At 38.0% G+C, this 25655-nt stretch overlaps 1 long non-coding RNA gene across 3 annotated transcripts; it reads right to left on the reverse strand.

The window, feature by feature from the left end:
* Positions 1 to 2044: 2044 nt before the first annotated feature.
* LOC141377669 (uncharacterized) lies at positions 2045 to 25606 on the reverse strand. Of its 3 annotated transcripts, none has more exons than XR_015507151.2 (3): positions 25506 to 25592; positions 23482 to 24491; positions 2045 to 3207 (listed from the first exon to the last, which is right to left on the reverse strand). It is a non-coding gene; the product is annotated as an uncharacterized LOC141377669 (long non-coding RNA). The 3 variants fall into 3 exon arrangements; XR_015507149.1 differs by lacking the exon at positions 2045 to 3207 and adding an exon at positions 14265 to 16328 and having other exon boundaries at positions 23584 to 24491; positions 25506 to 25606; XR_015507150.2 differs by lacking the exon at positions 2045 to 3207 and adding an exon at positions 14265 to 15603 and having other exon boundaries at positions 23998 to 24491.
* Positions 25607 to 25655: the final 49 nt, after the last annotated feature.

Genomic DNA, 25655 nt, shown 5'->3' on the forward strand with positions numbered 1-25655 from the left:
TTTCGCCAATCGGTGAAGTTTTTTTCCCTCTCCGCTGTCACCTCTAGCTTGCATGGTTTGGGATGGGTAAACCACACTGAACTGAGCTAAACTGAACTGAACATGAACACTAAAAATACTGAACTACACTGTTCCAATTTACTATGACCATTTATGTGAAGCTGCTTAGACACAATCCACATTGTGAAAGCGCTATACAAATAAAGGTGAACTGAATTGATCTTCTGTTTGACATCCCTTACAAACTTATGAGACAAAAAGAGCTGGATCTCAGTGAATATTTGCCTCACAGACATGAGAAATGCATGCATCTGCATAAAGCTAGAAATATTGAAAACGAGCCAACTCTATTTGCCAACAAGCGTTGTGGTGTTTTGCAAACTATATAAAATAGAGTTAAGCTCTTTCCCGTCTGTCCTCATTATCTCTAACCAGGTGGTTGTTTTGGAATTTGTTGCAAGTGTGACACGGTCTAATAGTTGAGACCAGCAAATGGCCATCTAAAACCAGCTAGCAAAACAGCTCCAAGATTGTAGTCCTTTAAAATGCGTTTCATAATTTTCCATTCACGAACACATAATCTCATGCGATCGCGTTTAGGTGAGCTACACTAACAGGTTTTGTGCTTTGAGCGCTGTTGCAGCCGCAGGTCTATTAGGAAGTGGCAGCTCTCATGGGCTATTAGGAGTGTGTAACATTCTGTGCCATATGCTAGCTGGTTGTTTAGGAACAGAAAACGAGCCGCTGTGTGGCTGAATGTAACAAACATTTTGGCAGTTAATTACCACCTTGACATCCATAACCGAGCCTGGACGCCAAAGACAAAGAGACGAGACAAGCCCTTGTGAGACCAATAAAGACAGAAAAAAATTATAGTTTTGCATTTTGCCTGAAATTTATAACCTTTACCATATTTGTTTCAAAAAATTCTAATTATAAACAAAAATCTCCTATTCATTGCAAATAAGGTTGGGTCTCGTTTGGAGTTATTCCGATACCAGTGCTAAATCGCAACTTTTAAAACGTTGCCAAAACAGTGCCTGAACTCCTTTTGAGCCACAAAATTATGGTGGATGACTCTAGAAAAATCTTTTATTTTTAATGAATAATGGTTGTTTTTGTAAATGTTACTTTTATGAATCAAATCAAACTAAATAGAAATGTTTCTATATTTGGTCCCACTTTATATTAAGTGGTCTTAAATGTGTTACTTAATGTGTTCATAATTTATTGCAGAACCCTACTTTTGCTCTAGAGGTGAGATAGGGTAGGGTTCGAGACAGATTTGGTTGTATGGGGAGGTTTAAGTGTAGGTTAAGGTGTTAATTAAAGATGTAATATGCAGGTACTTTTGTATAATGTCATTTGTATAATGTAAAACACATGCTTGCGCCATAAGTATATTGTAACAAATGATTATTTCAGTGTAAGTGTAATGTTCACAGATTCCAAGGAAATTATTTCCATTTCTTATTTCCTGTTTTTACCAGGAATGAACATGCATTTTCAAAGAGATCAGATCACAGATTTACATTTTATGTTAGCATGTGTTCAGTAGTCATGGAAGTTTCGGATAATTTTACTGACTCGGATCTTTGAGTCTCGTTCATCGAGATGAATGAATCTTTTTTCGAATCATTTAGTTCAATTTGCCAAAATATTATTAAAATGTTACGAATTGCTTCCAAACACATCTACAACTAGCCCATAAGGTTGATCACACGACAAATAAGTCATAAATAGAATACTATAAGATGGAGAAAATAATAATTCAATGTCCAATTCTTTTGTCTATGAAGGTATTATTATCTCTTTGCTCAGCTCAGCTCTTCATGTCTTCAAATGTCAGTGGTTCGTTCACGTTACACTAAGTCACATATAAACTTAACCAATGTACACAGTCTGAGTCGATAGGAGCCATGATAATTAGTTCACCTTTCGAGTCTTCTAGTTCTTAAGTCGTTCGTTCATCATGTGACAGAATAACTCAAACCCGAGGACTCGAGAGATGAATAGTTAAATTCTTTTTCTTTTCTTTTTTTTTAAATGACTCAAAAGACTTGAAATGAACGATACCATCTGCACAAATGTGCGCACGCGAGAGGACTTGTAGTTCCCGACTTGAGTCATATTGAAGATTCGTTCAAAATGAACGAATTGTTCATGAACGACCCATCAATAGTGTTCAGGTGAGTCGCCCTCATGAGACCAATAAAGGTAAAATGTTTCAAATTTTGCTTAAATTTTACAACATTTACCATATATTGATAAAAAAAAGAAAAATAAAATCTGTTAATTCTGATGCATTTTCCATTGAAATAAGTGGCATGCATGAAAGTGCACAGCTATTCTGATCACAGCACCAATTCCACTCAGGTAATTGGTTTGCGCGCTCAGTTTCCAAACCTGAACTGTACGCTTGGAGTAACGCCTCAGGTCAGATCTTTATTACGAGAGCAGAATGAAACGTGCCTTTCTTCCCTTCCTCCACTGCAGACACACAAAGCTCAGAGAAGGCGGAGGGTTATTTTAAGCAGCCTCTGGCGGAGTGGCGTGCGGCGGGTAATCAGCATGCAGGGAGAGGTAATTTAAAGATGTCTCGTCGCTGACAAGAATTAAATTGTATTTTGATTTTCTCATTAGCCTAATCTCAAGTGGGCCTCGTTATTGTGTAATTTCCCGGCGTTGACACGACATCTTGTTTTGGGAGCTGACAGCCGTATGCTGTCGGTGGAGGCGGAGGGGTGTTCAGGACACTGATTGGTCCCTCCCTGTGAGCCGATCTGAGCGGAGTTGTTTTATATCGACACCTGGGGCGTGGCTGGGGAGGGGGACGTGACTGGCATGGGCCGCTAAGATGCATCTTTCAATGTCACTTTGTTTTTGAGATGCCATCACTTTTACAACCCAGTAAATTAGCTTTTCAGGGTCCTGGCGTTTCTCTCTGGGAGGCTGTCGGATTTTCCGTCATTTCGCTCACTCTGACACCGGCTTCATATCCCAGTGCTGCCGGTCTCCTGTGTGTCCTTTGAATTTGAGACTGGCGACCTCTAATAGAGCAGATCCGTTCAACCAGTGCTTTTGCCGTCTTCATTATAGTTTTTGTTAACATTGAATCAAAATGCTTGTTTTGTGGTGATATTGCATCGGTCATTTGAAATAATATTAGAATGATTTTTCTGAGTGGCACAGTGGCTTGTTGAGGCACTGTCGCCTCACAGCAAGAAGGTAGCTGGTTCAAGTCCCAGCTGGGCTGGTTGGCATTTCATTGTGGAGTTTGCATGTCCTCCCAGCGTTGGCGTGGGTTTCCTCTGGGTTCTCTGGTTTTCCCCACAGTCCAGACAAGCGCTACAAGTGAATTGGATAAACTAAATTGGCCGTAGTGTATGAGTGTGTGTGTGAATGCTAGAGTGTATGGGTGTTTCCAGTACTGGGTTGCGGCTGGAAGGGCATCTGCTGCTTAAAACATATGCCGGAATAGTTGGCAGTTCATTCCGCTGTGGCAACACTTGATAAATAAAGAACTAAGCCAAAGGAAAATGAATGTATGATATTTTCAGATGATTTACTGGCGTGAGTGAATCTATTAATTAATAGATCCCAATTAATACCCATTGAACAAAAACTACATTTTAAATATTCACTATTTAAATAAAATATTAGTGCAGCAAACATTTCATACTGACTTAAAATATTTATTTTAAATTGTAGTAATACAAAATATTGTGTTTTGTGTAGTAGTTATTTTAATACATAAAATGAACTAAATAAAAACAAATAAAAAAATTAACAAATATAATAATTTAAATAAAATTTAAATAAAAAATAATAATAATAATAAGCCAGAATGAAAGACCCTCGCAATACTGGCCTAGAAATCAGCAACTTTTCATTTTCAGTCAGTTTTAGTGCACAAGAGTCATGCTTTAAATAGGATCATTATCTACACTCTTTGGTCATTTTTGAGTGAGATTCTTATGGTCTTATCCAATTTAACGACTAAGGTAAGCTTAAAAAAAAAAAAAAGCTAAAAGTGCTCTCACCAGACTTTGAGATCGGCTGAATGGATTCAAAAAATAGTAAAAGTTAATTTAAAACTAATTTATTACAAATTGTGTTAAAAAAATAACCAATTGTGTTGTGTATTTACTTTAAGCAAATCAAAGTGTTATGTTACTTTTTAATCTGGGCTGGGCTTGCTTTGTTATAAAAGTACAATGTGAAGTAAATAAACCTCAGGCTGAACAAAACAGCAGAGTTCAGACAATTCTTGTAAAAGTGCTGTTCTCGCATTCACTGGAATTATAGGAATTATTGTTTTTATTGGTTTTAAGGGATACTGAATCTGTCAGTTAATAAATAAGAAAACAAAGTTACTTGCATTACTTTTCTGAAAAAAATTATCTTAGATAATTTATCGGAAATAAAAAAAAATATTTTCCATTAGTTACTTTGAAAAAGTAGTTACTTAAAAAAAGTAATCTGATTATATAACTTGCCTTACTTGTAACACATTAGCTCCAACACTGTTTATGTTGTTCATGTGTTCTAAACACTGTCATTGTTATACACTGAGAAGAATTTTACAATTAATTGTTACTGTTATAGTTATCATGCTTGGTGTGTTACCTTTAGGATAATTCCTAGGATTTTAGAAGTTTCCAAAGTCCTTTTAAGGCAAGTAATTTAACTCGGCGGCTATCTTTGAAACAGCTCTAGGCGTAAGCTTACATTACATATTTGGAATCACCAATAAAATTTAAACAATATCTGTCTCACAAGTTTAGTTTCTTAACGTTCGATTCAAACAAAATCATTGCCTGAGCACTCAAAATGAACGAGATCACAACACTAACCTTATTTATGGCCGTTCTACATATTATAATCCTCAGGATAATGCTTCGTCTGATCACACTGCTCTTCTAAAGTAATCCACTACTTGGTCTTGATGGCGAATCTCCTCCAGAAATGACACCGACTCTTTGTTTACAAGTTTGTGGGCGTTTGAGTAGTTGTTGTCATGTGAGGACGTTTGACAGGACAGACTGTCCCTCGCATTTGTTTCATACAAATTACAAAAGAAAAACTACTTTTGTTTTCAAGTTGGTTTGTTTAAAAAATTTTAAGCTTTATGGGGATATATTTCTTATGTCTGTGAAGCAAGTATTTGCTGAGATTCCAGTGTTTGTTGTCTTCAAAAAATGTCCTAAAAGCACACATCTTGTCCGAGCTTCTCCCCCAGAGAAACGTCAGTCTATATTGATCGTATCGTATTGACCGTTACACTTTTCCCCATTCAAAGCTATACTGTATGAGTGAGATGTCTTGTGTTTTCTATAGTCATTTCCCGTTTCAAGAATCCTGGCTCTGAACTTTTCCACGTAAAAAAAATCCAGCCCAGCATCAACAATTTTTACCTTAACAGAGTAGAAAAAGCGAACTGCACACAATTTAGCAATTACGTTTTTAAAAATACAATTTAGAATTTTTATGAAACAAGGCCCATCAGCATTTCTGCTCAAATCGGAGTGTATCTATTGCATAGTTTCACCCAGAATTATCTCTGACGCATTTTTATAGCCTGTCACCTTTTTGACAGCGGAGATAAATCATCTTCCCTAATATCCTGGATTTTCTCCCTGGTTTTGCTTTCTGTTGCCAGTCTTTAGCAAGCCAAATGTGAACAATGTGACCCTAAGTCTGCTCCCTACACCTGTTGTGCTGAATCCTGAGCTGAGACAGGTATAATGGGCTTCATTTCAAAGCAAAGACAAAAGATCTGTTACGAAACCTGCCTGTGTAGACAGTGTTTTCTGAAACAACAGAGCAAATGGTAGACAGGAATATTACTCTACCTTCTGTTACATCTTATTTTGTTGAAACTCAAAACGTAAAATAACATGTATCCTTTTTGGATTTAATCCCAGAATGCACTGTTAAAAATATTCCTAAATTAGCAGTTTTCCGTATTTTGTGATTCATGTATTTATTTCTTATTTTTCGCAGATTATTTACGCTTTTGAATTGCATAATGGGACTTTGATCTTTCCTCAAACTGTTTAATCTTGAAAAGATGACTTTTATGAACATTTTTAAGATTAAGGTGATATACTGTCTGGGTTGGTGTTTTATATTACACAACAAAAACCTTGTAATAAACTGCCAGTGTGCTTTCTATTAATTTTGACTTATTTCTCCACATATTACTTCTTGTGTAGGATTTAGTTTAAAAACTATTTTTATTCAGAAATTGCTAGTCAATTATTTACAAAGAAAGACGTAATTGCATTACTCAAATTTAAAAGTATACTAAAACTAATTATTGAAATGCATTTTTCTACACTACAGTACACAGTGTGTGTTTTATTTACAACTTTGGAAAAACTTTTCAAATATTTGGAGTCAATAATATTAATTGGTTGGTTTAATTTGGTTTGGTTTGATTTAGTTTGGTTTGATTTGGTTGGTTGGGTTTGGTTTGATTCATGTTGCGTTGATTTGGATTGGTTTGGTTCAGGTTGGTTGGATTGGTTAAGGTTGGTTGGGTTTGGTTAAGGTTGGTTGGGTTAGGTTGGTTTGGTTCAGGTTGGTTGGTTTGGTTTGGGTTTGGTTCATGTTGGTTGGGTTGGGTTGGGTTTGGTTGGTTGGTTTGGTTCAGGTTGGTTGGTTGGTTTATTTCAGGTTGGTTTGGGTTGGGTTTGGTTCAAGTTGGTTTGGGTTAGGTTAAGTTGGTTGGGTTTGGTTTGATTGGGTTGGTTTGGATTAGGTTGATTTGGTTTGGTCTGGCTTGGTTCAGGTTGGTTTGATTTGGTTGAGTTTAATTGGTTGTCTGATTTAAGTGACAACAATATTATTAGCTCCCTTAATTTTGATATATTATTATTGTTTGGCTAAAGCACAAAGTACTGTTGTCCAATGATTTGCCTATTTAACCAAATTTGTCTATTTAACCCTTCAAATGGCATTTTATGCTGAATACTAGTATCTAACCAAATAACTAGTATAAAGTATTATGTACTGTCATCATGACAAAGACAAAAAGAGATTAGTTATTTGAAATATAACTAAAATGTTTAAAATATGTTGAACAAATCTTTTCTCTAATAAACAGTACTTGGGAAATATTTCAAAAAGATTACAAATTTCACAAGAGAACTTTAATTTTGACTTCAACTCTATATATCTACAGTATACATCTTTTTCTGTATCTTGATGTTATTCAATGTTGTTAAAATAAATGCAGCCTTTGTGAGAAGAGAAACTAATTTCTGTGTTTCATCACCATGAAGTGAAGTCAACTACTCTTGGTGAAGAATTATTATATTTAAAGGTAAACCTTCATCCAAACACTTGTAGATTTTCAGCCTGCCCATTTAACCTTTATGTGTTTATCCTGTGTGATAATAATCTACCTTGGAACTGTATAGTGTATTACATAAGATCTTTGTCCTACTCACAGGAAACATTGACTTTGAACACTTTTACGGTTATTGTGTTGCGGTAACTCTGATATAATTTGGAGAGGCACTCTTGAGGTCTATTAGCTCCAGTCAGAATTACGTAAAAGCCTAAAACAAACAAAGGCTCATCAATAAAACAATACCGCTACATAAACAATAGACAGGCTTCAGCGCTCAGACGCAACACTGCATAACCTTGGTTCCCACACCTTAAAACCAGACACGTCATCAAACTATAGGAAAGGGTTTTATGTCGCTCAGTCTTTCGCATCATGACAGCTTCCTGTTTGAATAAGCAAAGGGCTAATTTCCCAGAGTTCCTGCGGTGTCTGTGATTTTTGCGACACACGCACGGACAATCATTTCTTAGCCTCATTTGTCACATTGGCACATCCTGGCCTTTGATTAAGCCAGGTACTCGTTGGTTTGTTTAAGCTAGAGAAGCAGAGGAAATGATGCCTTTTCTTTTACAGTTCTACTGAAAAAAAAAAAAAAACAGTTTTGTGTTAAAAAATCTAATAAAAACACCCAGCAAAACATTTTTTAACTAAATGACTAGAATAAGAAACATCTATAAATAAAAACTAATTTCTGATACTCAAAAGTCTATATTACAGAATTTGTCATGAATGATCATTCATGTAGTAAGAGTTGGTATAACTGAGAAACAAAAGTTATTACAATTGTACATTGTAAAAGTGACTTACAAAAGTGAGTAAACTCAGTGTCTATTAATTATTAGTAAATTAACTTGTTGAACAGTTCTACTGAAAAAAAATTGCATTAAAAAACCCAATAAAAACACCAAGCAAAACATTTTTACCTAAATGATTAAAATAAGAAACATCTATTAATAAAAACCAATTCCTGAGACTCAAGGTCTTTATTACAGAATTTGTCATGAATGATCATTCATGTAGTAAGAGTTGGTATAACTGAAAACCAATAGTTATTACAACTGTACATTGTAAAAGTGACTTACAAAAGTGAGTAAAGTCATTGTCTATTACTTATTAGTAAATTAACTTGTACGTTGTACAGTTCTACTGAACAAAAAACAATGTTTTATCAAAGAAAAATTCTGGATTGGGTTACACTATGGCACCTGTTACAATTAAGTTACTTTTAGGGTGCTTTCACACTTGGGTTACTTGTCTGGTCCGAACCCTAGTTCGATTGTCCCTTGCCATCTTCTCGGCAGGTTGGTGTTCACATTGTCTTTTTTCCTTCTGAACCTGGTACGCTTGTGTCATCAAGCTGCTGTTGTATGTACAGCTGTTGCTAGGTAATGGCCACGAAGGCCAAGGTGCCAAAATGGAGACGCACATCACGGTCATTCTGCTTTTACTGAATCTTTTGGTTTTAATAACATACAGAGAGCCACTTATGTCTATATGTCGCAATAAAATTTAAATTGTTCAGAACATGAAGCCTGGTTTATACCCGAGGCGTCTGCTAGTTCGCTTGAGTGTGCGTGGCGAATGTGACGTCATCGCAGAGTTTACGAAGGTTCACTTTGGGTGCGCGCGACATAATTTCGGCAGGTGAAGCGCATGGTTTTTTAGAGACTTGAGCGAACAGTGTGCATGGCACTGCGTTTGATTTGAGTTGAATATGAATCACTTTAAAGAGATTTTGTTTGGAACAGGTACAACTGCGCAGACATCTTTATGATCCCTGATCATAGAGATAACCAGATGACCAATAATTCTTGGCTAGAAATTGCAACAGCCGTGGCAAAGGAGGAAAGATTTTATTAAAAGGTTTGGAAAAACCTGAGGGATAAGTTTGATAAAGCCAAAAGAGGTCATGGCAAAAGTGGAGACCCAGGTACACAATTACAGAAATTTGTTTTTCCACCATTCATAGGTTGTACACTGATGTATATGTTACAATTTTGAATTTAAAACAATAGTTACAAAACTATAATTAAGGAACAAATTATTATATTGATAACTGGAAAAGGAATAATTGAACCTATTGGTTTACAATATACTCATGGCCTGTTTTTCTAGGCTTTATTGGTGATAATGGTCAGGAATTTTGGAACATTATTGCCTTATAAGCATAAGTAGAGGACAGAAACTAGCTAGTAGGTTAGCTAGATAGTAATGTGTGAATTGTGGAGTTGGCTAAATGTAAAAAAACATCTGTATTTTAAGTAAGTGTACTTTTTTTTTTTGCTTTTATTCTTGCTAAATAAAAACTATAGTTGTGCAGCAACCCATGTTCTCCTGTCATTAATATTTTAATAAACTCTAAAAGGTAGAACTGTCCGAGATATGAACAAAAGCAAGTGATGCATAAAGGTTTAATTTAAAAAAATAAAAAAATCTTGAATTGGTTATAAAAACCCTTAGAATCATTAAAATACTTTATAAAAACAATAAAAATAATTTGTTTAAAAATATTGAATGATATTAATGATATGACAAAGAAATTACTACGTCTCAGTTTATTCTTCTGACTTTACAGTAAATCTTTTTTGACCGACCCCTGTTTAAAGAATAACACAATGGCGTCACAAAGTCAACAGAGGTGCGTGATGCGGCGCCAGGCAAAATATAAATCCAGCTTAACACAATATCCGCAGAAGTCATTTTTGGAGAAAATCATGGTTTGGGGTTGTGTTCAGTATGGGACGTGTGAGAGATCTGCAGAGTGGATGGCAACATCAACAGCCTGAGGTATCAAGACATTTGTGCTGCCCATTACATTACAAACCACAGGAGGGGGCAAATTCTTCAGCAGGATAGCGCTCCTTCTCATACTTCAGCCTCCACATCAAAGTTCCTGAAAGCAAAGAAGGTCAAGGTGCTCCAGGATTGGCCAGCCCAGTCACCGGTTATAAACATTATTGAGCATATCTAGGGTAAGATGAATCCAAAGAATCTTGATGAACTTTGAGAGTCCAGCAGAACGCTTTCTTTGCCAGGTGACTTTATTAATAAGTTAATGAGTCATTGCAGAGATGTATGAATGCAGTCCTCCAAGCTCATAGGAGTCATACACAATATTCATTCTGTTTCTACCCCATCATGACTTTATATTCTGTACTGGACATTATTTCTGTTAAGTGACACGAGTTTTGTCTAAGCAAAGTCAAACCCTACTATCCTAATTAAATAATTAAAATCAAGGCATAATAATATTTTATTTTGGTAAAATAAGCTTAATCTAGAAGCCTTTGCCTTTCATATAAGCCACTCCTGATCCCAAATGATCAACTAGATCTATATTCTGATGTCAAACAAACCTGAGTGCTGACCAAAAGTGCTAGTGTGAAAGAATCCTTAATGAAGGAGAAATAAAAAACATTTGCATGTTTAATTATATTTCAGGATGTCTGCTAGAAGAAAATATAACGTCAAGAGATTGATGCTTTGTCACTGATGAATACAAATGTGTTCTGCGCACAAGTTTAATGGTTTGAATGTCAAATTTGGCACATCCTGGCCTTTGATTATGCCAGCTTTTCATTGGTGTGTTTTAGCAGCAGAGCGGAGGAAATGCTGCCTCGCTGTCTCTTTCTCTCACACTGTCTTTCTTTTACAGTGTCAGAGGGCAGATGACCGGCTCTTTGTTATTATGACAAGTTCAGCAGCTTCTGAAAAAACCCCTCCAGTCGTGTTTCAGCAAGTGATTGAGGTGTCTGTTAAAAATAGCGAGAAAGACCTTGGCCCGACGTCTCTGCTGCTGCTTCGCGGAGATTTGTTTTCCTGCTACCGTTTCATCTGTCTGTTGACATCCATTAGCATAAGAATTAGCCTGCATTTAGGAGACAGGACGGAACATCTGTGTTGATGTGAATTAATTGAAATCCTGAATGCTTGCAGCAGTGCTAATTCGCTGCCTTACTAACAGCATAAGGTAGAAAAAAAACAGTTTTTGCTATTTAGAGATGTCTGTTCTTTTCCGCTAATTAAGAAACAAACAAAGAACGGATGCTGCAGAATTCTTATCGGCTAATTTGCCGCTGCAGTGCTGTGTTGCATATTAAGCATCTTCGTTTGCACACTTGTATCTGCACACTTAGCAATCCTGAAGGTCAAAAAGTCGCCGATCCCATAATGCACTGTAAATGCCAAAGCCGGTGTGTGCCTGAGGTTGGCGTAGCGGTGTGATCTCATTTATATGGGGCTTAATGGGCATGTGGGTGTCAGCTAACGGGATCTGACTCTTACCTACATGTGCATTAGGCAGCCACTGATCTGTAGCGCCTCTCGGTCGGGGTAAACTCTGCTTTACGCTGTGATCTATTGCCACGTTTAACTGCGGTGATCTATCGCACGGAACTGGCAGTAACGGATGAGCCGGCCGAGCTGGAAAAACTCCCTCATTTGTCTCTGTCGCGGCCGCTGAAGGAAAGGAGACGCTAATGCAGGCCGACGGCACAGAGAAGGGATATAATTATGTCTGTGTGCCTCCCCAAGTGCTCGCTGGGTACCCAGCCGTATTAGACGTAATAAAGGCGAGCTTTACCGCGCTGCTCTCCAAATCCCTTCAGGAGCCACAGGAGGCAGACTGTGCTGTGCCTGCATTCCAGATCCTCTCTGGATATAATGCCAAGGGTTAGGATTTCCCTTGTATGCGGGGTTTTAGGAGTCAATTAAAAATGATATTATGTGTTATTAATATATTATATATTATATATATTAGATATTATATTCAATATAAGTAATACATTATTAATATATTCATTCATTCATTCATTCATTTTTTTGTCTTAGTTCCTTTTTTTATTAATCTGGGGTCACCACAGCGGAATGAACCGCCAACCTATCCAGCATGTTTTTACGCAGCGGATGTCCTTCCAGCAGCAACCCATCACTGGGAAACATCCATACAAAATCCATACAATCCTATCCAGTATATGTTGTTACGCAGCGGATGCCCTTCCAGCTGCAACCCATCACTGGGAAACATCCATACAAGCTCAAACACTATGGTCGATTTTAGCCTACCCAATTCACTTGTACCGCATGTCTTTGGACTGTGGGGGAAACTGGAGCACCTGGAGGAAACCCATGTGAACACGGGGAGAACATGCAGACTCCATACAGAAATGCCAACTGAGGCTCGAACCAGCAACCTTTTCGCTATAAGGTGAACGTGCTACCCACTGCGCCACCACGTCTCCTTATTAATATATTATGATTTTTTAAAAATCTTTTATTTTAAGTTGTTGCACTAAAATAACTAAAGCCTACATTTTAACCCTTGCTTATTTTTCAAATGGACTACCCTTTCGTTATGTTTGTGGCTGTTTTTTCATTGAATTTCATTATATGTTCTTCCCATGTTTGCGTGGGGTTTCCTCCGGGTGCTCCGGTTTCCCCCACAAGTTCAAAGACAAGTGCTGTAGGTGAATTGAGTAGGCTAAATTGGCCATAGTGCATGTGTGTGATTGAGTGGTATGGGTGTTTCCCAGTAATGGGTTGCAGCTGGAAGGTTGTACGCTGCATAAAATATATGCTGAATAAGTTGGCGGTTCATTCTGCTGTGGCGGCCCCTGACTAACAAAGCCAAATTTATTAATGGTTTTCTTAATAATAAGGACGTCAATTTGATGTCAAGGTTTAAGATGTTGGCTCGACGTTGGATTTTGGTTACTTTCCAGCACAACCAAAAATCAACCAAATATAAATGTAATTTGACATTTTATTGCAAAGGTAAAATAACATTGTCCATAGATGCCAGCTAGAGATTAAATTTTGGTCATCGGACATCACAACCTAAATCTAACCTAATATTAAGGTCTTATGGCGTTCTGTGCTTTGTGGGATGTGTCAATTCTGACTTTAGATCTCAAAATCTGACTTTATTTCTTGATATTGCTTACATCTCACAATTTTGAGAACAAAGAAAGTTGCAATAACCATATTTTATTATTATATATTTTTTTTTTATTTGGTGGAAACAAGCTTCTTTATTAACAAAATGGGCCTTTTCCCTATGTGATTATTAACGACAAAAGTCCTGCATTGTTCCCCCTACTGCTGAATTTCACCCCACACTCCATATTTTGGTTTAAATGCACATCCGTTTCTGCTTATGAACTTTCCTTTGACTTTATTTGGTAGGACAGCATCTGCCAAGAGCATGGATGCAAATGATGTGTAAATTTAAAACATAATTACCAGAAACCTGAGGGTTAATATTCTCTGACTAGTCCATTGAGAAACGCCATCATATGGTTTATGCGGGATATGAATCAACACACAATTCTCCCTAGTATTGAGGCTGGGAAACGCATGCAGGTCTGTAAATCTGTACACAACAAACACTTGAGCGAGAAGAAGAAAAACACTAGTACACACAAACACTTTTCCTTATGTGATCCTTGAATATTTCACTGTAGAGTCTCTCCAAAAGGCTCCGTTCATCAATATTTTCTAATGCAGTTTTTGTTTTTTACTATTAGCCTTACAAATTAGGTAACTAAACACATTAGAGCAGTGGTTCCCAACCTTTTTCTTAGGGGCCCCCCCCATGAACATATACAAACATTGGAGCACCCCCACCATATAAATACACACGCACGCACACACATATGTACTGTGTATATATATATATATATATATATATATATATATATATATATATATATATTTTAGAGTACTACATGTAGGCTTTGACATACTGTCTAATCTTTTTCTTCACCGCTAAAGAATCATTGCATTTACGTTTCTCTGCCATTTTTGTTTTGATTTTGCCTTTACGAGAAGTTGGACAACCACATTAATTATTTAAAGTTATTTATTTTAATTATTTTTACTATTATGTTGGAATTTTAAGCATGTGTTTTGATTTTTTTTTTTTTTTTGGTACTTAAAAATACATATATAATAGTAGGGCTGCTCGATATTGGGAAAAATCATAATCACAATTATTTTGGTCATAATTGTAATCACGATTATTCAAAACGAGTATCAGAAAAAATACAATAAAATTATTAGCGCTCCTGAGAATTTTTTTTTATAAATATTTCCCAAATTATGTTTAACAGAACAAGGAATTTTAACAGTATTTCCTCTAATATTTTTCTTCTAGGCTTATTTGTTTTATTTTAGCTAGAATAAAATCAAGTTTAAATATTTTGAAAGCTATTTTAAGGTCAATATTATTAGCCCCCTTAAGCAATAAATATTTTTGATGACTTGCCTAATTACCCTAATTAAGCCTTTGAACTGCACTTTAATCTGAATGGTTGTATTTTGAAAAATATCTAGTAAAATATTATGTGCTGTCATCACAGCAAAGATAAAATAAATCAGTAATTAGAAATGATATATCAAAACTATTATGTTCAGAAAAAAAAACTTCTTTCTATGAAACAGAAATTGGGCAGGAAAAGTTAATATTCAGCTAATATTCAGGAGGGCTAATAATTCTGACTTCAAGTGTATACATACAGTTATTTTCCAGCCTGCAAAGGAAAGAGAAATAAATACAATTAAATAAAAATATTAAACAAACTGCTTTAAGCATCTTCACTGTAAGAAAAACACTTTAGCTACAAAAATCCTTCAGAGAAACATTTTCTCGTTATGTTTGATTAATGATAAAACAGGCGGCAGCAGGAATATTTCGCGCTGTCTCTTTAATGGTTTCTCTTTCACGTCTTTTGATTCTCAACTCGTTTGTTTATTACACAAATGGGGGCTAATATAAATAATCACGAAACACCGCGTTTTGACACCTATTTGACCATTAAAGCGCTCACGTTAATGACTTTAGATGTCTGCGCTCCTCTGCTCGTCTCAGTGTGCGAATGAGAGCGAATGCTGACTGGCCGCATGCTTCTGGCTGCGTGTGCGTGCTGCACACACACATTCGCGCTTTTAAGAGCAACGCGTGCACACCTGGAAAGGTGGCGGTATATGATGCATATAATCGTTTATCTTGATTAATGCTTTTTTATAATCGTTTGAAATCGAAATCGGATTTTCGATTAATTGTACAGCCCTATATAATAGTGGAGCATTTTTATGCCTTTTTCTACCTCAATACTTATCCTCTCCCGCGCCCCCCTTGTGAACTCTGGCGCCCCCCTTAGGGGGGCGCGGACCCCAGGTTGGGAACCACTGCATTAGAGAATGTCTTAGTTTACATCTTTTCTATCTGAAATGGATAGTTCACCCTAAAATGTTTCACATTATCATTTTTGTGTAAGTTAAAGAGCAGCAATGCAATGATTCGTGATGGAGAGAAGGTAAAGGATACGGAATGTTCTTTAATTGACTTTTTTTCCTCTTAATATCATACACTTTTCAAAGCTACGTGCCACAAACAATTGAAATAATTAATTGAAAATCAAATGTAGAATTCCATTTATACTTCTTGCATTCATACTGTATAGAACTCACTTTTCTAACAGCTGAGTAGTACGTTTAAATTCAAATTCCGTACCAACTGAGGAGTAGGCGGTATCGGACGCAGCCCAGGTCTACATGCCTAAGTGCATTGAGTTGCTGCCATGTGATTGGCTGATTAGAAGTTTGCATTAACGAGCAGTTGGACATGTGTATATAATAAATAGGCCAGTGAGTGTATAGGGCTTTTATTCCTTTTCAAACATTCCCCACGAAATATTCAACAGACCAAGTAAATGTTTTTTTTTTGTTTGTTTTTTTTTTCTGTATTGTTATTTTTTCTGTTGGAGAAAGTTTTATTTATTTTTGCCCCCTTAAGATTTTTTTTAATTGTCTGCAAAACAAATCACTGTTGTCCAATGACAGGCCTAATTGACCTAACTTGCCTAATTAACCTAGTTAAGCCTTTAAATTACACTGTAAGCTGAACAGAATCTTGCATTATAATAATAATAATTATTATTATTATTATTTTCCCAGAGATGGGTTGCGGCTGGAAGGGCATCCACTGCGCAAAAACTTGCTGGATAAGTTGGCGGTTCATTCCGCTGTGGCGACCCCGGATTAATAAAGGGACTAAGCCGACAAGAAAATGAATGAATAAATGAATAATTATTATTATTCTTATTATTATTCATTCATTTTCTTCCACTTTTTACGCAGCGGATGCCCTTCCAGCTGCAACCCATCTCTGGGAAACATCCACACATACACTCATACACTAGGGACAATTTAGCCTACCCAATTCACCTGTACCGCATGTCTTTGGACTGTGGGGAAAACTGGAGCACCCGGAGGAAACCCACGCGAATGCAGGGAGAACATGCAAACTCCACACAGAAACGCCAACTGAGTCGAGGTTCGAACCAGCGACCTTCTTGCTGTGAGGCAAAAGCACTACCTACTGCGCCACTGCGTCGCCCAATAATAATCACAATAATAATAATAATAATAATAATAATAATAATAATAATAATAATAAAATATGTACTGTCAACATGGAGACAAAATAAATTATTTAACCAAAATATGTTGTTTAAAAATGTGTTGCGAAAAATCTTCTCTCCTTTATAAGTATTTTTTAAATAATAATTTTGCCTTCATCTCTATTTTTTCCAGCAACAAAAATTGTTTTGAAACTTTAAAAGTGTATGGCAACAACACTTGATAAAATGTAACAAATCTAGAATATTAAAACTAAAACCTAAATATAACTAGTTTTATTTAATGCAACGGCCTTAAAATTTATGCTAATATGGAGCAACTTGCATTGAAGACACAAATGTATATCAATTCATGCACTCAGCATTAAAACCATTACATATTGTATTAAGCTTAAGCACACATGGTGTCGTTTACATCATTTTTAGCCCAGTCTCTGTCAGATTCTGGAAATGCTCCAGACCGAGGGTTTGAAACTCTTCAGGATAGCTGCCGTATAGCTGTCGGATCAGAGAAACCCCTTTACAGCCTTCACACAACCAAAGTGACACGGTGGGCTTTGAAGTGTCAGCTGACCACTTGTAGCACGTCTTAACACTTTGCTTTCTTTCACAGCGCAGACCCAGAGACGGAGATGAAGAGCCTGTTATGTCAATTAACCAACCCAGGCTCTCGCGTTTGGCTGCGATTCAAGGTTGCGCAGGAGGATTTGAGCTGCTCGAAGGGAAGGCTATAGTGCTGAACGCCGGAGTTATTCATGTCACCGAGTATTTCCCCAACAACTGCTGCAGACCACATGCGATCGCGCCAGACTGGGAGAGATTATTCCTTCAGTCCTGTAAATGTTGTGATGGATGAAGTCTTCCTGATTTCACATCTTTCTCTTGTGTCTGTGGTCCACTGAACGTCTTGTGCAAATACGATTGGCTATAACGAACAGGAAGACCCCGCTGTTTTATGAGGACCGGCCAGAGCATGAACACACATGTGCTGCGTCTCAATTTGCCTACTTACTGTAGGTCCAATCCTAATTCATTTCTTTTATCCCCTACCCCTTCCCATTGTCTTTTGAAACAGAGAGTGAAATGGAAGGTCTTTACCCCTAAAAAATGGCACACCACACAACAACACTCGCACACGTCATCATATGCGTTGTGAGCTCTTCATGTTTAATTGACTTGATTTTTTCAGTGTGTTCCTCTCATATAAGGTGGAAAGTAGGGCTGGCCGATATGGCAAAAAAATATCAAGATCAATTTTTTATTTTTTCAGTCGATATTGATAATTATCACGATAAATGTCAATCTTTATATCTATAAATTTTTTAAGGGTTTCCAGCCTGCCAATCCCTTTGTGCAGCTGATTTAACACATTTTGCGGAATGTTTTAACTGTCTGACAATATAAATAATAAAATAATAAACAAAATGTAAACAGCAAAGACATTACCTACAAGTTATTGGAAATTATTAGTCAACATCAAAAAAAAAAATAAGTAAAGTTGATTTATAAACTAATTTCGAGAAGAGCACGTGCTTATGATTGCTTATGGTCCCGCATTATTAAATTTACGAATCATCAGTGAGACGATTCTTAAGTCACTAAAAATACCCTAAGTTCCATATCACAGCCATCTTCGTTTTGAAGAACCCCCTTCCACCCCTACTCCTCCTCCTTGCCTAGATGGGTGGCTCGGCAGCCCAGTGGTTAGCACTGTTACCTCACAGCAAAAACGTCACTGGTTCTAGTCCTTACCAAGCCAGCTGACGTTTCTGAGTTCACACATTCTTCCCGTGCTCATGTGGATTTCCCCCGGGTTCTCCGGTTTCCTCCCACTGTCCAAAAACATGCAACTTAAGTTAATTGATTAATCCAAATCGCCACCATAGACATGCTCCTAGTTAGTAGTTATTTTTTAAGAGCAATCACATCTGTTCATTAGCTACTACAGCAGGGGAGTTCTCGAGATCTACCTGAGCTCAAACTTCCCTCTTTGCAAATGGGAGGGAGCCTCAGGCTCGAGTATCTTATGAGCTTAGGGCTCTCTCTCATGGAACAGCATGCCAAAACAATCTTTATAATCAATCTTCAGCTAAGTGTGAACTCTTGAAAACAAGTTTGGAACAAGTAAAAGGTTAGTTAATGGTGATAGGATTTTCAGTTTTGGATGAATTCTCATTTCAATAGTGAATTTAGGGTGAAATATCCTTTAATATATTTTATGTAGGGATGCTAATGATTACTTGATGATCTTTTAATGGTCAAAACTGTTTAATCAATAGACCTTATCGATGACTGATTAAGCATGGACATTTGAAGGTTTAGTTATGCTTTGCACTGTGAGACGTGTTCACGCATTACATAATTAAGTGTGTGCAGGTTACCCTACTTATGGAGTCACCCTTTTGGCATTGCATATTGCAGGATGCATAAAAAACCCTGTGCAGACTCTCATTTTATAAATCGCGCATCACGACGAGGCGTGGGGAGCCTCTCCATTCACTCAACGAGTTTCTGAGTTCTTTCATCCTTCACACCTACAAAGTATGCGGTTCAGGTAGTTGAAAAGGTAGGCTACAAATAAATAATTATTATTTATTTATTTTTATTATTCAAATTGATTTAACTCACCGATGACATAATCCATCGTGATATTTCACATCAGACATCATACAATGTCAAATTGGTCGACATCGCCCAGTCCTAGTGGCCATCTTTGAAATGGATTCAAGCATGCAAGCGCATCTCCTATCATACAATTTTATACAAGACAGTAAAATCCATACAGCTATGGATTTGGACGCTGTATGTAGCATTTACTTAAATTTTTATGTGCAGTGTGTTTTGTAGAATGTGTGCTTAAAAATAAAGCTATTTATTTTAAGCTATGCTATTTGTTATTTATCTGTATGCATTTTGTTTAAAGAAATAAGTCTTGTTATTTGCTGATATTAGCCCTGGTCGGCTAGTACTGGGCAGTAACTTTTGATTGCAAAACAATTAAAACAATTACAAAGAAAGTTTTATTTTCTTGTCCCCAACTGGAAACATTTATTCATTCATTTTTCTTCGGCTAACCATACGTTCACACAAAAAGTGGCAAGAGCGTCAAAGTAGCCAGAAGTCATTCATTTTTTAATGGGAGCCGGTGGCGATAAGCAGCGAAGAGCAGCAAGGCGGTGTGGGCATTGAGGAAAGGTGAAGTCTAGTTAACTTTATGGTAATAAGCTATGACGCGGTTCGGCGGCAAGCAATCAGAATGTAGAAGTCCACCGCTTGAGAGGAGTCCAGAGAACACAGACCTGTGAACTTTGGTTGCGACCACAGTTGTTCCCAAGGGTTTGGTTATTGCGGTCGCCGGTTTTCCAATTATTTGCAATGTTTTCTTACAGAAACATACATTAAAAAGTTACTGGCAAGTTACTGATGTGCATTCATTCATTTTCCCTTTATTAATCTGGGGTCGCCACAGCGGAATGAACTGCAAGTTTTTACGCAGTGGATACCCTTCCAGCCGCAACGCATCCCTGGGAAACATCCACACATACACTACAGGCAATTTACCCTACCCAATTCACCTGTACCGCATGTATTTGGACTGTGGGGGAAACCAGAGCACCCAGAGGAAACCCACGCGAACGCAGGGAGAACATGCAAACACCAACTGAGCCGAGGATCAAACCAGCAACCTTCTTGCTGTGAGGCGAACGTGCTAACCACTGCGCCACTGCATCGCCGACTGATGTGCATTAATGTTATTTATTTATTTTTTCTTTAAAAAAGCGGGAATCTCATGCAACAATATAAGAGTATTTTAGACATATGGACACATTGGATAATTAAATAGAGCACAGCCACACCACATGCAACTTGATCTTCCATTGTTAATTGAATTTGATAAAAAGTGCGCAACATTTTTTTCGCTAGAAAGAATGTTTTAAGCGGGAATGTAACCCTGGAGGAAACCCACGCTAACACGGGTAGAACATCCAAACTCCACACATAAATACCAACTGGCCCAGCCGGGTCTCGAACCAGCAACCTTCTTGCTGTGAGGCGACAGTGCTAACCACAGAGCTACCGTGCTGCCTGACTGGAAACAATTTAATAAAAATTAAAAACATACAAGATGTATGATCCCCATTTTAATTCAACTCATAAATAATCATAAGCTCAATGCTAACTTGTGCACTAAACTTGAAAACATCCCCAGTTTGCATCTCAGAAATCTGGTCACCATTATGAAAGAGCAAATAGTGTTTCAGAGGTCTCTCTTTCAGCTCTTATGATGCAGAAACTGTCTAGAGATGGTTTGCAAAATGAATTACTACGCAAACATACTTTCCAAAAAGTGTCAGGCCTGAGCCAAACTCTGATTAAGCTCCGACCGCAGTGTTACCTCTTCCCTATTCATAACCCTCCTCCCAACCCATTTACCTGGAGAGCGGAGCTGACCTGCAGTGATAAGGACAAGAAGCCTCATCATTAATACAAACAAACCAAGTGAGAATGAACTCGCTCGCACTCTCTTCACTGATGAAGTGCAGTTTTGGTCTGTTCGGCCCATAGGTGTTAAACGTTCACTAATATGTCCAGGATTGTGTCTCCTCAACAGGACAATGTTGCCAAACATGGAAATTACCTGTCATCTTGTGGAGATTAATGTAAGTGGCCTGAGACAAATGCATGTGAGGGGATTACACATATTGTGGATCCTTATAAGAAGCTTTTACAGCCTATAGTTTATTGCAAACTTGCAGTGCAAATACAGTGAGGCTGTCAGCACTTTGTAATAAACTACACAAAAAAGATGTATATAATCATAATAATAGTAGTATATATTTTATACAGGGGCAGGGCCGGAGTGGGACTCCATTTTAGCCCTGGAGTTTCAAGCATTAGACCAGCCCACCTCAGTTCACGACTGACTATATTAAAATAAGGTCATTTCCAATAGACTGATTTCACGCGGCCGCCATTTTCAAAAGCGAAATCGAGGCTGCGGTGGGAAGAAACACGGAAGTATCATTGGGAGTTACATAGGAATGTTGTGTAGCTGGCTATATATCTTATCAGCGAAGATAAAGTGACACAAATTTATCATTTCTCCGCCTTCCGGGTGACCCGAAGGTCCGTTCTGAATGAATGGTGAATGTAAAAAGGGATATCAGAGCTCATTTTCAGCTAAGTTAAGGGAAATGGCACTAGTTAGCTAACGTTTTCTTTCCCAAACACATGTTTTAGATGCTATTTATCAAACTCGAGATAATAAGCTGATTCTTTCATTATATTAGACTTGTCACGATACTAAATTAAAAGAAAAACCGGCAATTTCGCGCTAACATTTAAGGCAATGTTGATGGCTTTCTTAAAACAGCAATGATTTGCCATTGTGTTCACATGTTCAACAGAAATGATTGTGATTGGCCGAGAAGGTCATCAGTTTACCCACTGCTGTATACTAAGCACAAACACAGACGAGCCGAGCCATCCAAGCCGAGTGCTTGATGACTCGATTGTTCTTGACAGCTGCTTCGTGCTCCAGTCCGTGTATCTGTGTTTGCACTGGGTAAAGAGCGGTAAACTGACACGCATACATGAAGACTGAAGCGCGAAGCCGTGAAAATCAGTCTAGTTATCCGCACTCAGCAGTGCTTCCATATTAGCGGGAAATAGCCGGGTTTAAAACTTCAGTACGAGGACAACACTATTACAGACAACACAAGCGTGTGCTGCAGAGGACTGCAGTGTTTTATCATTCACCGGGTTACATGGGCTGAAGCAAGAAAGCATCCTCACGGTGTTTAACTGGTGCCCTGAACTGAAGCCTGGGAGGACACTTAAACGTATCACTAAGATTGTGATCTTGTTTGATGCTAAATTGCTTTTAATTGTTTAAAATAAACTTACTGAATGATATTGAAGCAATGTTTACACCATTTCTGCATTTTGAAATCTCAGCAACAGCTGGAGGTTTGTAGTACACAGCATGTTACTGCAATGTTTAAAGTGCTGGTCCTATACTTCCGGGTTTCTTCCCACCGCAGCCTCGCTTTGGTTCTTTAAAATGGCGGCCGCGTGAAATAAGCGTATTCAGTTTCTAATGACACTATCACGTCTTTTTCAAGAAAACAGCTGCTCTAGAACTTCAAATGTTCAACAACCTTACAGTTGTATATGTCTTAACAATAAAAATGAAAAAAATTTAAATAAAATAATTTCTTAAGTGAGGATTGAACACGGATCGACAACGTCGTAACGCAACGTGCTGACCACTGGACCACAATGGTGATGTTATGATTGTGTTGCCGGAATTATAGTTACATCATCATTACCCTGCAGGCTGCTTTTTGCTCATGGGGCTCATTCATTCATTTTCTTGTCAGCTTAGTCCCTTTATTAATCCGGGGTCGCCACAGTGGAATGAACCGCCAACTTATCCAGCAAGTTTTTACGCAGTGGATGCCCTTCCAGCCGCAACCTATCTCTAGGAGACATTGACACACACATTCACACATATACTACGGACAATTTAGCCTACCCAATTCACCTGTACCGCATGTCTTTGGACTGTGGGGGAAACTGGAGCACCCGGAGGAAACCCACGCGAAGGCAGGAAGAACATCCAAACTCCAAACAGAAACACCAACTGAGCCGAGGTTCGAACCAGCGACCTTCTTGCTGTGAGGCGACAGCACTACCTACTGCGCCACTGCCTTGCCCTGCGGAGCGGAGCTGCAGCAAAATAATGAATAAAAAGAGTGAGGCTATGGTCAAATAAATAAATACATGAAAAAGAAGTGCGACTGCTGAGAGTGCAAGCAGCTAGAAACACCGGCCCTCACGGCCAAAAAACGGACCGGCCCACCGGGAACTCTCCCAGTCCTCCCAATTGGCCAATCCGGGCCTGTACAGGGGTTGGACAATGTAACTGAACCGCCTGGTTAAGATCACAATAATTCAGTATTACAAACTTGTTTAATTTTCTTTCATCTCTTGAACATAAAAGCAGATATTTTGAAGAAAGCTGAAAACCTGTAACCATTGACTTCCATAGTAATTGTTTTACCTACTATGGATGTCAGTGGTTACAGGTTTTTGGCTTTGTTCAAAATATCTTTTTTATATTCAACAGAAGAAAGAAACTCAAGCCGGTTCAAAACAAGTAAATATTGAGTAAACTTTCATTTTTGGGTGAACTATCCCTTTAATGATTGTTACCCAGCCCAGCTGACGCAAAAACATCACTGGCACTACAGAGGCATGAGACAAGAGACGTGTCCACTTGTCCCCTGAAGCAATCGAGTGTTGGTATCTTGGCTGTGGTCTGATCTGGAGCATTTTGGCACATTTCCTCCCCCAGAGATGGTGTTTCTGTGATGGTGTGTGTGTGTGTGAAGGACCTGGCTGGGCTGCCTGTGAGAGAGCTGGAGGCGCTTTACCTTTGTTACCCTCTGCTGGAACACATGAGCGTGTCGTGTGTCATGTTTCATAATTCATGTGTGTCCTTCTCGTTCTCACCGGATGTCCCTCTTTGGCGGATTGCCGTCTTCTGTCTGTATATGACACGGTGACAGATACGAATTACAGACTTACCATGGGATGTCCTCAGTGGTGCATTCCTCACTTAATGTTGAGCTCTCAATGAAACCTCTGCGCAGTCATTCAATATCGTGCTGCGTCATTCATTTCTTAACAGTCTTCTGTGTACTTATCTAGGACCAAATAAGGACAGAAACTATTGCAGGCTCTCAAGAATGTCACATTTAATACTACTTTAGAAATGTATAATGCACTATAGTGTTTTTAAGCCATAATACAACAAATTACTTCAGTTAATTCTTTGTGGTAATTATGTAGATGCTTTGGTAACACAACAACTCTAGTAATACAAACAAAATAACCCAATATAGTAGTTTTCTACAACTATATGGTATTTTATACTGCAATACACCAGTTTACAGTATAAATTAAGTATACTATATTGTGTCCCTGCTGAAAAATCCAGCTTAAACCAGCCTAAGCTGGTTGGCTGGTTTTAGCTGGTCGACCAGGCTGGTTTTAGAGGGGTTTTGGCCACTTCCAGGCTGGTTTCCAGCCATTTCCAGCCTGGTCTTAGCTGGTCAGGCTGGGAGATGACCAGCTAAAACCAGCTTGACCAGCCTAGCCAAGCTGGGAGTCCAGCCAAAACCAGCTATATCCAGCTTAAACCAGGCTGGTCAAGCTGGTTTTAGCTGGATTTGGCTGGTGATTTTCCAGCCTGACCAGCTAAGACCAGGCTGGAAATGGCTGGAAACCAGCCTGGAAATGGCCAAAACCCCTCTAAAACCAGCCTGGTCGACCAGCTAAAACCAGCCAACCAGCCTAGGCTGGTTTAAGCTGGATTTTTTTGTAGGGGTATAACAGGTTGTAGGTTCACTATAGCTAATACAATTATATGCTGTAGCATTCATTAATGAACACTTGTAAATACTATAATAAAACACTTTAGTATAGTATGGTACAAAATCAATACATTTACAATAAATTTTATAGTATTTTTTCATGTGGGTGCTTATGTTCCTGTTAGCATTTAGTAGCATAGACTGTATTAAATTAGCTAAACATTTATAAACTGCCTAACGTCAAGTCACGTCATGAAGTGTATTTCCTTTAAGCTGCTTACTAATAAATATTTAAAGTTCAAGTGCAAGATGAAAAGACATGATTGTACTTTTAATTTTACTTACCAAATTTTGACGTTGGAGTGACCATTTTTTATCTTTCACTTCTCTTGTCGCCATCTTGAGACTGCAAGTTATTGGCGGAAGTTTTTTCCCCTGGTTGTGCTTCGGCGCTGCTTACGCGGATGAATCATCAAGTCAGAGCGGAATCCTCGG

This window comes from Danio rerio, chromosome 14, assembly GCF_052040795.2.
Source record: "Danio rerio strain M-AB ecotype USA chromosome 14, GRCz13ab, whole genome shotgun sequence".
NCBI classification, from domain to species: domain Eukaryota; kingdom Metazoa; phylum Chordata; class Actinopteri; order Cypriniformes; family Danionidae; genus Danio; species Danio rerio.